The 11,227-nt window shown below is 38.9% G+C and overlaps 1 protein-coding gene and 1 long non-coding RNA gene across 4 annotated transcripts in view; both read left to right on the top strand.

The window, feature by feature from the left end:
- The window catches only part of lncRNA:CR44357 (long non-coding RNA:CR44357), a 239,347-nt gene that overhangs the window by 28,619 nt on the left and 199,501 nt on the right, over positions 1-11,227 (top strand). The gene's annotated exons all lie outside the window — the stretch shown is intronic.
- Positions 1-11,227, top strand: part of CG1677 (uncharacterized protein) — a 124,709-nt gene that overhangs the window by 28,619 nt on the left and 84,863 nt on the right. The gene's annotated exons all lie outside the window — the stretch shown is intronic.

Genomic DNA, 11,227 nt, shown 5'->3' with positions numbered 1-11,227 from the left:
CCAGTTCCCGAAACAAGCCAGAAGTTAAGTGTCTCTGAAAGTTAGTTGCAAATATTTTAGGCTTATTTATTGGTTTCTAATCGAAATGTTAGTAAGTATTTAGTTAGTTGCACTTGATGAAAATAGTTGTTAAAAAAAAAACAATAGACTAGTAACTTATTTAAATTACTATTATTATTTATATTATTGAATACATATTTCTATTTAATCATGCTTCACTTTTACCTGAAATGTTTATGCTTGGCCTTGCCGAATATTTATTTAATTAAAGCTATGCCAGCAATAATTACACGCTAAATGCTTGACAATTTTAGTGAAATGAAAGTCACGTGACAAAATACACGGGACATCATTTCAATAAAAAAATACACACCAACAAAACAGAAAAAATACTTCAAGAACAGCGCTGGGTTCATAAAGAGAACCAGTTGTGTGTAAGAAGGAGAAGGAGATCAAAAGACAGAAAGGGACAGAACGGCAGGAGTGTGCTAAAAGAATTGCAGCGAAATTAAAATAAAATAAAATTTACGTTGAATTAAAAGCAGCAAAAGCAACAACAGGGGCAGGAGAACACTGAAGAATGTAAGGATATTTTCTTAAGAATCGAATTATTTATGCCCAGTGATTTTTGGTTTTTGATTAAATTTTTGCTTTGTATTAAGTCAATTAAAACATTTTCATTAGATAAACTCAAATGTGAATAATAACAAATTTCAAAGGAATTATTATTTATTTTGTGTAAAGTCAATGTCAAAGCAAGTCTACCCTTCTGAAAACCTTGATAACAATATACAATATTAAAATGTAGCAATTGCTGCAACATCAACATTCCTAATTACAAAACTACTCCTTTTTCGCAATTAAAATCCGTACAGGGTATCTGATAAGCAAAAGCGAAGGAAAAATAACGAAACTGACAAAAGTGGGAGGACGAGTCGTGACTTCATTTGCTTGACACTTGGATAAGGGCGGTGGAAAAGTGTGGAAATGCGGGGGAGTGGCGTTGTGGCATCAAGTGTGTGCCATAAAGGAAAGGGAAAAACAGAGAGGGTGCGAAAAGAAAAGGCTGCAAACGATTCCTAATTGAAAACTATTAAATTCTTTTTCCCTTTGCCCGCTGCTACTTAATTTCTCCTTGGCACCCAATCTTTTCCCATTTTCCGCGCTATTTTCCACCGCCTCCTCCCCCCATATTTTTTTGTATTTTTTTTTTTTGCCTGGCGGGTCCAAATTGGAACTTGAATTTCATTTCGAATGACATTCGCTCCATCACGCGTCAACTGCAGCCAACTCATGGCACGTAGTTGCGATGGTTTAAAAAAAAAAAGAAAGGAAAGCGAAAAAGTCCTGGACAGGGGTGAGCAAAAAAAAAGAGAAAGAAAAGCGGACATTTTCATTTGAGCATATTTAATTAGATGCAATTATTTATGGTATTAAATAGATGAGGCAGTAAATGTGCTGTACACTGCGTTGACTCCTCCAACTCCCCGAACCCAAGGAAAATTGAAATAAAATGCTAAAGAATTGCGTCGTTGTCTGTCGCCAAAGAAAAAATTGGATAGACCCGCCAGAGAAGTGGGAAAAAATACTCGGAAGAGAGAAAGGCGAGGAGAAATATTCAATTCTTGGCTCACTCAAAAAGGCACAATTCTGCAGCGAATGCCACGATGTCCAACCAACCCCACTTGCGCATCATTTACCAGCCAACCATAACAATGGGGTCCTCGGACCCCATACACCCATACCCACGCATCCCCCCCCTCCCCCCTGGAAAATCCCTCGGACGAAGGAGTGCATTTAAATGGCAGGAAATTTGAAAAAAATTGAAATTTAAGTCTTTGATATATTGAAACCGATTTATTAGCCGCCCTTTTTACGTTTTTCATTTTAGCCACACCCATTGTTAGTCATTTTCCTCTTTAACGAAAAGAGAAGAACTTGTCCTACGCTTTTCCTTTACATCTTCGTGTTAGGTTTTTGTCTCTTAAAAAACAGAGAGGAGCTGAGATCTAAGGAACAACCTACTTTAAAAACCCGCCGAAAACTAAAACATTTTTAGATGCATTACTTTTCAACACAAAAGGAAATCTATTAATACAGTGCATTATCTCAGACGTTCAAATCATTGAACATGGCCACAAATCCACACCTCGGACAACCAACCCCATTCTTTTCTTTTTGACATTTATTGGAGTTAATAGCGCGTGACCATGGACGGGTTAACCCCTTTCGCACCTTTTTGCCTATCCACAGACAAGACAAATCACACAAATTGACAAACGTTTAACATAATTTACACAGCAAAGCCGTAACGACTTACACTTGACCAAACCACCCACCCAACCAATATTGACCCTTTCGCCTGTCCCTGGAAAACGAAAACCCTTGTCAACATTGCGTAACCGAAACTATTAAAAAGATCAGCCGGACACTTGACTGCAAAAAAGGAAGAAGAAAAAACAAGAAATGGTAAGAAAAAAGGGGCGAAAAAATGGGGAAATAAAATTGAAGAGGATGGCCCACCACTTGCCCCCGGAAATTTGGTTCATTTTTCACACGCCCTGACCAAAAAGGACATATGTTCATGGTCAAATCGATTAAATAAATCATTAGCATCTTTTGTGGCCAATTCCTGTGTCCCTTGTGTCCTTTTTTTTTTTTTGCAATGCGTGTCGCAAGTTTTCTCATGTGTTATTCGGATTTTTTTTTTCTTGCCAGCAAATTGTTTTTTAATACAAGGCGAAGAAAAGACGACAGGAGCCCTTCTTTCGTTTCCGAAGTGAGAATTTTTCGTTATTTATTTTTTATTTGTCCTGGACCCCTTGTCGTTTGACATTTAATTTGTTGCGCTCCTGTTGAGGCAAAGGAGCTGCAAAGAATGAGGGCTAATGTATTGCCGTGTACTTTGAGATGAGAATGAATAGAACGAAATTAAGGTCTAGCAAAAGAGGGCTGGTTAATCTAATTTAAGGCTATAGTAAATTGTTCAAGATATATTTTTATTTATAACCAGGTATTAATTAACATCAATATGATTATTATTAATATTATTATTATATCATTTAAAGAATTGAACTTCAAATGCCTATAATCACTGTTTTGTTTGAAAAGCAATCATATCATTTTCATTCCTTTCAACTTCAGCATCCTTTACAGACGCTCACCAATTTCTGTCTCCCTCTTCATATATCATTCATGTTGATTTTTTTTTTGTGAAAGGATGTGGCATTGCTTTTGGTGTTTATTTTCTATAAATATAAATTAAATGGGTGGCGTGCGACTGTCCAATAAATTTAGCTATTTTTATATATTACGAGATACCTTTTTCGGTTTCGGTTTCTTGCATTCGTGTTTCCTCTTCTTTTTTTTTGCGCCTTGTTTGTCAGACGTGCCATTGTGGTGGTCCTTTTGTGCGGCATCTCATTCCGGCTCGAAACTCCGGTTCCACGGATCCAGAATCCTGGATCCCAGATCCTGCTCCGTTGTCGAACCCTTTTCATTGTGCATCACCCGACTGGGCGTGGCAGGCTACAAAATATTGCCCCAGCTGGGCCAAATCATGTGACAATAGTTGCTTTATGCACCGTTTTTCAGCGAACGACCATCCACAATTATGCCTTCCTCTTCACATTTTTTGGCTAATAAAATGCAATTTGTTTTATGAAAGAAGCAACAGGGCGTGGAGTGTTTCATAGGTGAAGGCAGAGCTTCAGTTTAATTGTTCGCTTAGTAGTTCATTGCCACTACAGAGTCATGTGTGTAGAAAAATCGTTGCTGATAAATAGGCAAGATAAATATGCACAACAAAATAATAATATTGGAATTTGTACTTATCATTCTGAATATCTATTTACTACACATCATGTCCAAACCAACGATATTATCATTCATATTTGATTGTCGAAATAAATGCGATTTGGATTTTGTGATGCCTTTTTCATGCTCATACATAAATATGTATATCGCGTGCTTACATAGAAATCATAGCGCAGTCTTTTGTTTTAGTCCAACGCTGTCCCCCGAAATCTTTTGTAAAGCTAGCAGAAGCGAAAAAAAGCATACAATTTCTTGTAATTAAAATCCATGGCCTCTTCAGTCCCCCCAGCCCACTTGGGGTGGCGTTGGGTGGTGCTGCCAGTGGGTGGGGCTGGGTGGTTCAGTCAGGTGCTCAGCTGCGCCAATCAGTCACAGACCAGTCAACCACCGAAGCTACCAGGTCCGGCTGTACTTGTCACTGCAGGTGGAAAAGGAAAGCGCCGGAAAATGGGAAATGGGGGTGGGGAAAACGGTGGGAGATGGCAGCCCAAAGGCAGACAGCGACCGACCTTTGCCAAGAGATTTCTCTGTTTTTTTTTTTATGTCGTTTTTCCTTATTTTTTTTTGTTCAAGAATTACTGATTATTAATTCATTTTGAACCGGTGAGGCATTCATATTTCTGCTGCAGCCCAGAGTGGGACGTCCTTCGACACGCACACTGTGGTCCAGGCAATGCTAATGCACTGGAAAAAGCATTCACTTGCTTTGGTTTTCGTAGAAATAAAATATCTAATATTCCAATTGCCACAGAAATTGAGATTGAGGTTTTCAAATGACATAGAACCATGTTTACTTTGTTGGCTAGTTTATTAATTCCATTATGTTTGACTTTTTTTTTTTTTTGAGTGGACTGGCAGCAGCATCCTTTCGGTCCTTCATGTTGTCTGTCAATGTTTTGCTTTCATTTTTTTTTATTCTTTGACTTGCATATATTTGTATAGCTTGCTGGCTCGCTTTTACCGGCTGCTCCGATGTTCTGAAGCCCCGAAGCTCCGATGTACTGATGTTCTGGGTGCGTCTCGCGATGGCTGGCTGCATTCATTGTTAAATCATTGAGTTTTTACTGCAGTTTGGCGAACGGCATTCGACGCTGCCAACCTCATATCAACCTCAATTTTTCGTCTGCCGTTGCCCGGCGCTATAGCCTCAGCTTTCTGCCTCCTGACTTGACTGTCCATGTAAATAAAGTCAGCGCGGTAAGAAAACAAAATGTGAACTGTGACCGGGCCTGCACCTGGACACGAGAAAAGACCGGAACACTGCGAGAAATATGCGCCATATGATTTAAAAGGAAGTCCAAAGCTAATCGAAGCAAAGATACGTTCTGAAATATTCATAACGCTTTATTTTGTTAATAACCTTTGGAAAGACAATCAAAGAAGCAATTGGCCAGCAGGGACGTGTTTTACATATTATTTAGGTGACACTGTTTTTATCTATGTGTTGGGCATCGGGCATCACTTGTTCTTAGCTTAACCCTTTTGTAGTTACCAGTTATGCCCAGCAATTGGTGAATTTTTCCTTGCGGTGCAGGGGCAGCGCAGGACATCTGCTATGAAATGCAAGCCTGGGACTCCGAGTCGGGCTTGTTAGTCTGATTGGGTGGCTGATTGGTTGGAACGGCTCGCGCTGGATCTCTGAATCTCAGCTGAGAGCTGTGACAGTTTCCCGCCCCGGATACCGAGACCCCGGACCCGAGACGTGAGACTCGTGAACAGGACCCGGGTTCTAACAATGAAGCGGAAACAATGTTTACAATTTTCTTTCTTCACCCCGCCAACATTCTCGTCCTTCTCCGGTACCAAAACAGACAGCATATATATGTATGTATGTATGCCGACGTTTTCGTTTTTATTCCGTTTTATTTTATTTTTTTTTTTTTTATTTTGTGCGAGTATTTTTGCTTCTTCGCTCGGTTCATATTTTGTGTTTGCCTTGTTATGCTTTGTGTGTTGTATACACATTGTACCTGGACCACCTGCGCTCCGGCTCTCCAGAATCTTCTAGCTGTGCCATGTTTGACTGTATTTAGCCAGCGGTCATAAAGTTAATTTGTACAAATGTTGCAAATAATTCAAACAGTTTTGCTACGCTTCTCCGTCCCTCGGTCATTGCTTTTATCTGTTTTGATGAATGCATTTCTTATATTGCGCTGACCGAATTGGCCGAGTGGTAGCACTGGCAATCGATTTGAGTACAGGGGCTTGGTAAGCTTCCACTTGCAAACTATATTGCCTTTTATTTGTTAAATGATAGTTTTTCTTTGATATCCCCAATTTGTGTAATAACCTTTTCACTCGCATTAAATCTCGATAGGGCCTCACTGTCCGCCGATTAGTGTGGCCACCTGCCACAATGACACCAAATGGCGACCACAGCCATTAGCAGGTGCCACATAAAATTTCTAATTAACCAAAAAGCCTATTAGCAGCGACACAACGAACACTATTTTATTATTAGGCAAAAGCAGATGCAGCAACAACGCCAACCGACAACAAAAAATAACCGAAAACATTCAACACCTTTTAAGATGGGCATAATGTGAAAGCCTCGCACATCCGAAGCGGGAAACATAATTTTACTTATTACAATTTCGTATACATATATATATATATAAAATGGTGGCAAGAGGATGGGGGTGCGTGTCCCGCAGCAAAACATATTCCCAAAAATTACCAATTTTGTTGCTTACGATTATTACCTTGGCAATGGTTTGGTGATGTTGCTGATGTGCCGATGGTGTTGCACGTTCCACTTGCCACGTTAGGCTTTTTGCGGCACTCTGGAGATGACTTAACACGTAGCACATCATTAAAAATTTTGTGCCATTAATGCATAACACACACAACAACAACTTGGGAGTGGTACAAGTAGAAACAGTTGCGGTAAAAATAGGAAAATCAATCATTTTAGAGGTTTCTTAAATATATTATATATATATTCTGATATCATTTACAAAAAATAGGAACATAAGTAAATTTGCAAGCACTCGAAGCAGTTTTAAGATTCTTTGTTTTTAAAAAGTGCTTATAGCTTTTAAAAAGTGGTGCTACCATTATTGTGTCGCGTACTGTACGCCACATGGCTTGATCAAATTGCCAATATGTCACACACATCCTTTGAAAGGGTTCCATGTGTGTGTGTGAGTGTGTGAAACTAAACCAAAGCGACATCATCATCTTATTTACGTCTTTTTAACACCTTTGCACCACCCACTCTGGGGCGCAGGACGCCACCATCGTATAGCGTTGAACAATTAACAAAAGGTAATGTAAAATTATAATTATCACACAAAAGCACATTTGTTAATTTAAGCTAAAACAAACACGGCCAAATAAGATATAGTGGGTGGCAAGGTGGCGCTGAGCTAACGTCGTCTAAGACATTGTCAACAGTGGAAGGTTGTGGGTGGTGTGTTCGGTGTGTTCGGTATGTTCGGTGTGTTGGCAAACGACCGATGCGTAACAATGAAAAGTCCCCAATGTAATAAATATAAAAACAGCCGAAAAATATGCTATAAAATTATTTCGCAGCCAAGATGCCCCCGCCGAAGAAACTTCATTCTCGCTCTAAGGCGGCCACCATGAGAAACACATTGATACTCTCCTCTTCGTCCTTGGCACTCTCATCTGGTTTGGCTGTCGTTGATTTTTGGTCCTTTTTATGCGGCCCATAAATTTAATGGCTCTCCCTAACCCAAACGCACACACACACACACTAAACCCTTTTTCGGGCCGGATTCTATTTGCGTTTGAGCTTCAGCTCATTAATGCTCCGGCCTGATAATGTATTATCATTTCTGTTGGGGCGTGGGGACTATTTTAGTGGTCCAGGGTAGCACTTTCATTATTAGTCCTTAAATGGGATAGTATATTTGAAAGGTTTTCCCATTTTCATACATAAATCTGCTTTAAATTTGATACTGCAGCTGTATCGTCATTCCAAATGAATCTTTAATGAAGATTACATGTTTTTTTTTTAGCCAAAACTAATTTAAAGTTAATATCTTTTATGCATAAGTGCACAGTAAACATTAGTCCATAAAGTTTCCCATTTATACGCTTAATTCTTTCGCACATACTCTTCGTATGTTATTAATTATTTTTTTTTTTACACTTTCCCCGTTTATTTTGACTGTGCCCCTTAATTTATGACCTGCTACATAGTAGCAAACACATTGGCATTTTAATGGACCTTTATGGGCGATAGAGGAAGGTAGTTGTTCTTCTCTGGTCTAAATGGTTGGAATAGGAGGCACGAATATAGGAGGTCTGCAAAAAGACATTAAAATTATTGAAGCCGACAAAGGGCCATTAATTCGTTGCGCTTAGCTAGCAATAACGGGGCACATAATTGTTTATTAATGAAGTTTAAGTATTTTTATTGGCACATTTACGTACACTCTGGGACAACAGGAGAAAATTAGAGACGCTTTCGAAGAGGAATGGTTACATAGAATGGAATATGATTGACCCAGCATTGTCCAGAGAATCAAGATATTGATAATATATGGACTTCGACCAAGTACAATTCCACTCAATATCCGTACCCATCCTATACGCATGCACTCAATGTGACAATGTACCCCACGCCAAAGGGTTGAACGAGTGCAGTCCGGATTTTCACCCCCCATTTATATCCATATGGATGTAAGGATATATGGATATAGAGACGCGTGCGCGAGTCTCCTCCGCATCGAAACCTATTGAATACGCATCAGATATCAATCGCCACACACATACGCACATTCTCGTACATGGGAATTGTGAGAGAGATGGCAAATGGACGGAAGAAAGAGACGGTCTGTGAGGTCCTGTCTTCGATTTCGGATCCACGAGTGCGAGGACAGCCAATCGTGCGACTGCAGGCAGCTGATTGGACGCATTTTCCTTTTTGGTAAAGAGGAAAATTTGCCCACACACACACAGAGGACGATAAAAAAAGGAAGCATAATGGAAACCCCAAGGAAAGAAGATGGAGCTGAAGAAAAAAATCAAAAAAAATAAAACGGTCAGTCGGTGGGTCGGTGGAGAAATGTGAAAAATTACATAATATGCGCTGAAAAATGTGCGTACATTTTTTGTATCCAAAAAGCTGACCAAGTAGAGTCGTTCATTCGCCTCCCACACTCTTATCCATATATTTCTTGTTTTATGCAAAACTTTTGCGTTTTACAATTCATTGCATATTCAATTTGGTTAGGTTTTTGGGTTCGGGTTTGAGTTTTTCGGGTTCTTTGCAGGACATCAAGGGCGTCCAAATAGCTCACAGCAAAGGTCCAAGGCATATTAATAAGGATTTCATTAGTTTTATATGCTACGCTTTTTACATTGTATTCCATTTTTTTTTTTTTTGTTTTTTGTTGTATATGCCCTCTAATGGGTCGATACTTTTGTTTCCCTTTTTATTATCCTTTGGGGCGGGGAAGCCCCTAATAAATGGCTAAACGTTTGGACAAATGTTTGTTATTTTGTATTATCGCTGTTGTTTGATATGCAAAGTTTCCCCGGATGAGAAATCTGTTGGGAGCTATCGCCTCTCAAGGGGTCAGTTGGGTAATCTGGAACATAGAAGTTGTAGTATTCCCCAGCTCGTTGTAGGTGCAAACTCGGAATATCCAGTTAGCATATGTACATATGTATGGTTATGAGTCTCCAAATCAATTTTAGTATTGAATCGAAAATGGCTAAAAACTGCATTTATTTCTTTACAATTTTATATTAATGGTTAAGATTCATTAAGTTAAGTTTTCTCTGTACATTGAAAGGAACTCCAAGATCTCTAGGTCATATTTGTTCGGATCTTAACAAGTACTAGGCCTGCAGGGCTATATATGTTTATGTACATTTCTTTGTCCCTCTTTCCAATTTTTTGTTTAAGCCTCACCCCAAAATTCCCATTTCATTCGCTTACGGTTACGAACTCGAGGCTCGTTTGTGTGCGAAGGCTTTTTGTCTCTATTAAATTAATCGACGCTCATTTTTCCAACTTAACAAACGCAGAAATAAAAAGTATAAGCGATAAAACATTTGCCGGCCACTGCCACCCTACAAAAAATAAAAAAAAAACAACAAAAAACAAAATAGAACCCACCCCACTGCCACTTTTCATTTCTTTCCCGCTTGTTTCTGTTTTACTTTTCACTTTTAAGTAACACTATTTTTTAAGGATTCTATTTTTGGGCGCCCATCAGACCCGTACATATCCTTACACCCCCGAAAACAATCTTGTGTCTTTTTTTTTTTTTGCCATTTTTTCATGCTTATCAAATACAAAACAAACGCACACGAATCGGATTTTACGGGTTGCGGTTCCCCTTTTGTCGTCCGTTTTTCAACGCTCCTGAATCCCTGTGACATTTATGTTTCATTTGGTATTTTTGATGCGTTTTTTCCTTATTTTTTTCTTCTCTGTTCTTTTAAATGGCAGCGGCAGCGCATTTAGTGTGACATTTCAATCAATCAGCTGGCTTTGGTCGAGTGATTTGATTAAACACCAGATTGATGACCCTGTCAGGGTATTCAGATGGCCGGAAAAATGCTAATGGGGATGGGTGATCACATCTAGAGTGTGAGTTGAATTCGAAAAGAATATTCAAATATTCTTTAGAGCCATGTAGAAAATGTTAGCTTAGGCTTATCTAGTAAAAAAAAAACCTAATATCATTAAATTGAGTTCTTAAATTTACTTTAATTGGATTCCATTTGAAAGCCTAATAAAGATTTCCCAGTGTTAACCAATAAAAAAAATTGTAAAACAATGGAAAATCGTGAAAATACTCAGCGAAAGGCGAAGATTTCTGTGGTCGTGTGAAATGTTACTGCAAATCACTAGAATCATGAGCAAAAGAGTTGGCATAAATAAACACATCAACACAAAAGGCAAAAGTTTTACAGCCTGCCGGCAACATCAACTCCTCTCCCCCTCCCCCCACCGACCACCATTCTCTCATAACCTTAACCCTTAAGATACTCACATATGAGATTTCTAGCGTCTTTGTTGTTGGACGACTGACGATGTCGTCGTCTGTAAAACGGAAGTCAGAAACAAAAATGCTCACAAAAACAAAAAACAAAAAACAAAAAGGAACATTTTTTAATTGCCTCAGATAAGAAGTACACATAACTTTCTGCCACCCAACATTTAATCCTGCCACGCCTCCTTCCAGCCCCTCTGACAGGAAGGCGGCAATTTTACAATTCAGCGCACATTTCTGATGAGCTTCATAATTTTTTGCTGCTCATTGATGTTCTCACTCATATCACATTGAATGGAATAATTAGGGTGCTCCACATTTTTATCAGAAAATTGTGGGTAAGGAATTTATTTACGCGTAGGGGGAAATAAACTAGAAATACAATGAAACTAACATAAAGAACAAACGATTTATACGAATTTAAATATCGACCT

Source organism: Drosophila melanogaster, chromosome X (assembly GCF_000001215.4).
Source record: "Drosophila melanogaster chromosome X".
Classification (NCBI taxonomy): Eukaryota; Metazoa; Arthropoda; class Insecta; order Diptera; family Drosophilidae; genus Drosophila; species Drosophila melanogaster.
This window is presented reverse-complemented; position numbering and strand designations above follow the sequence as displayed.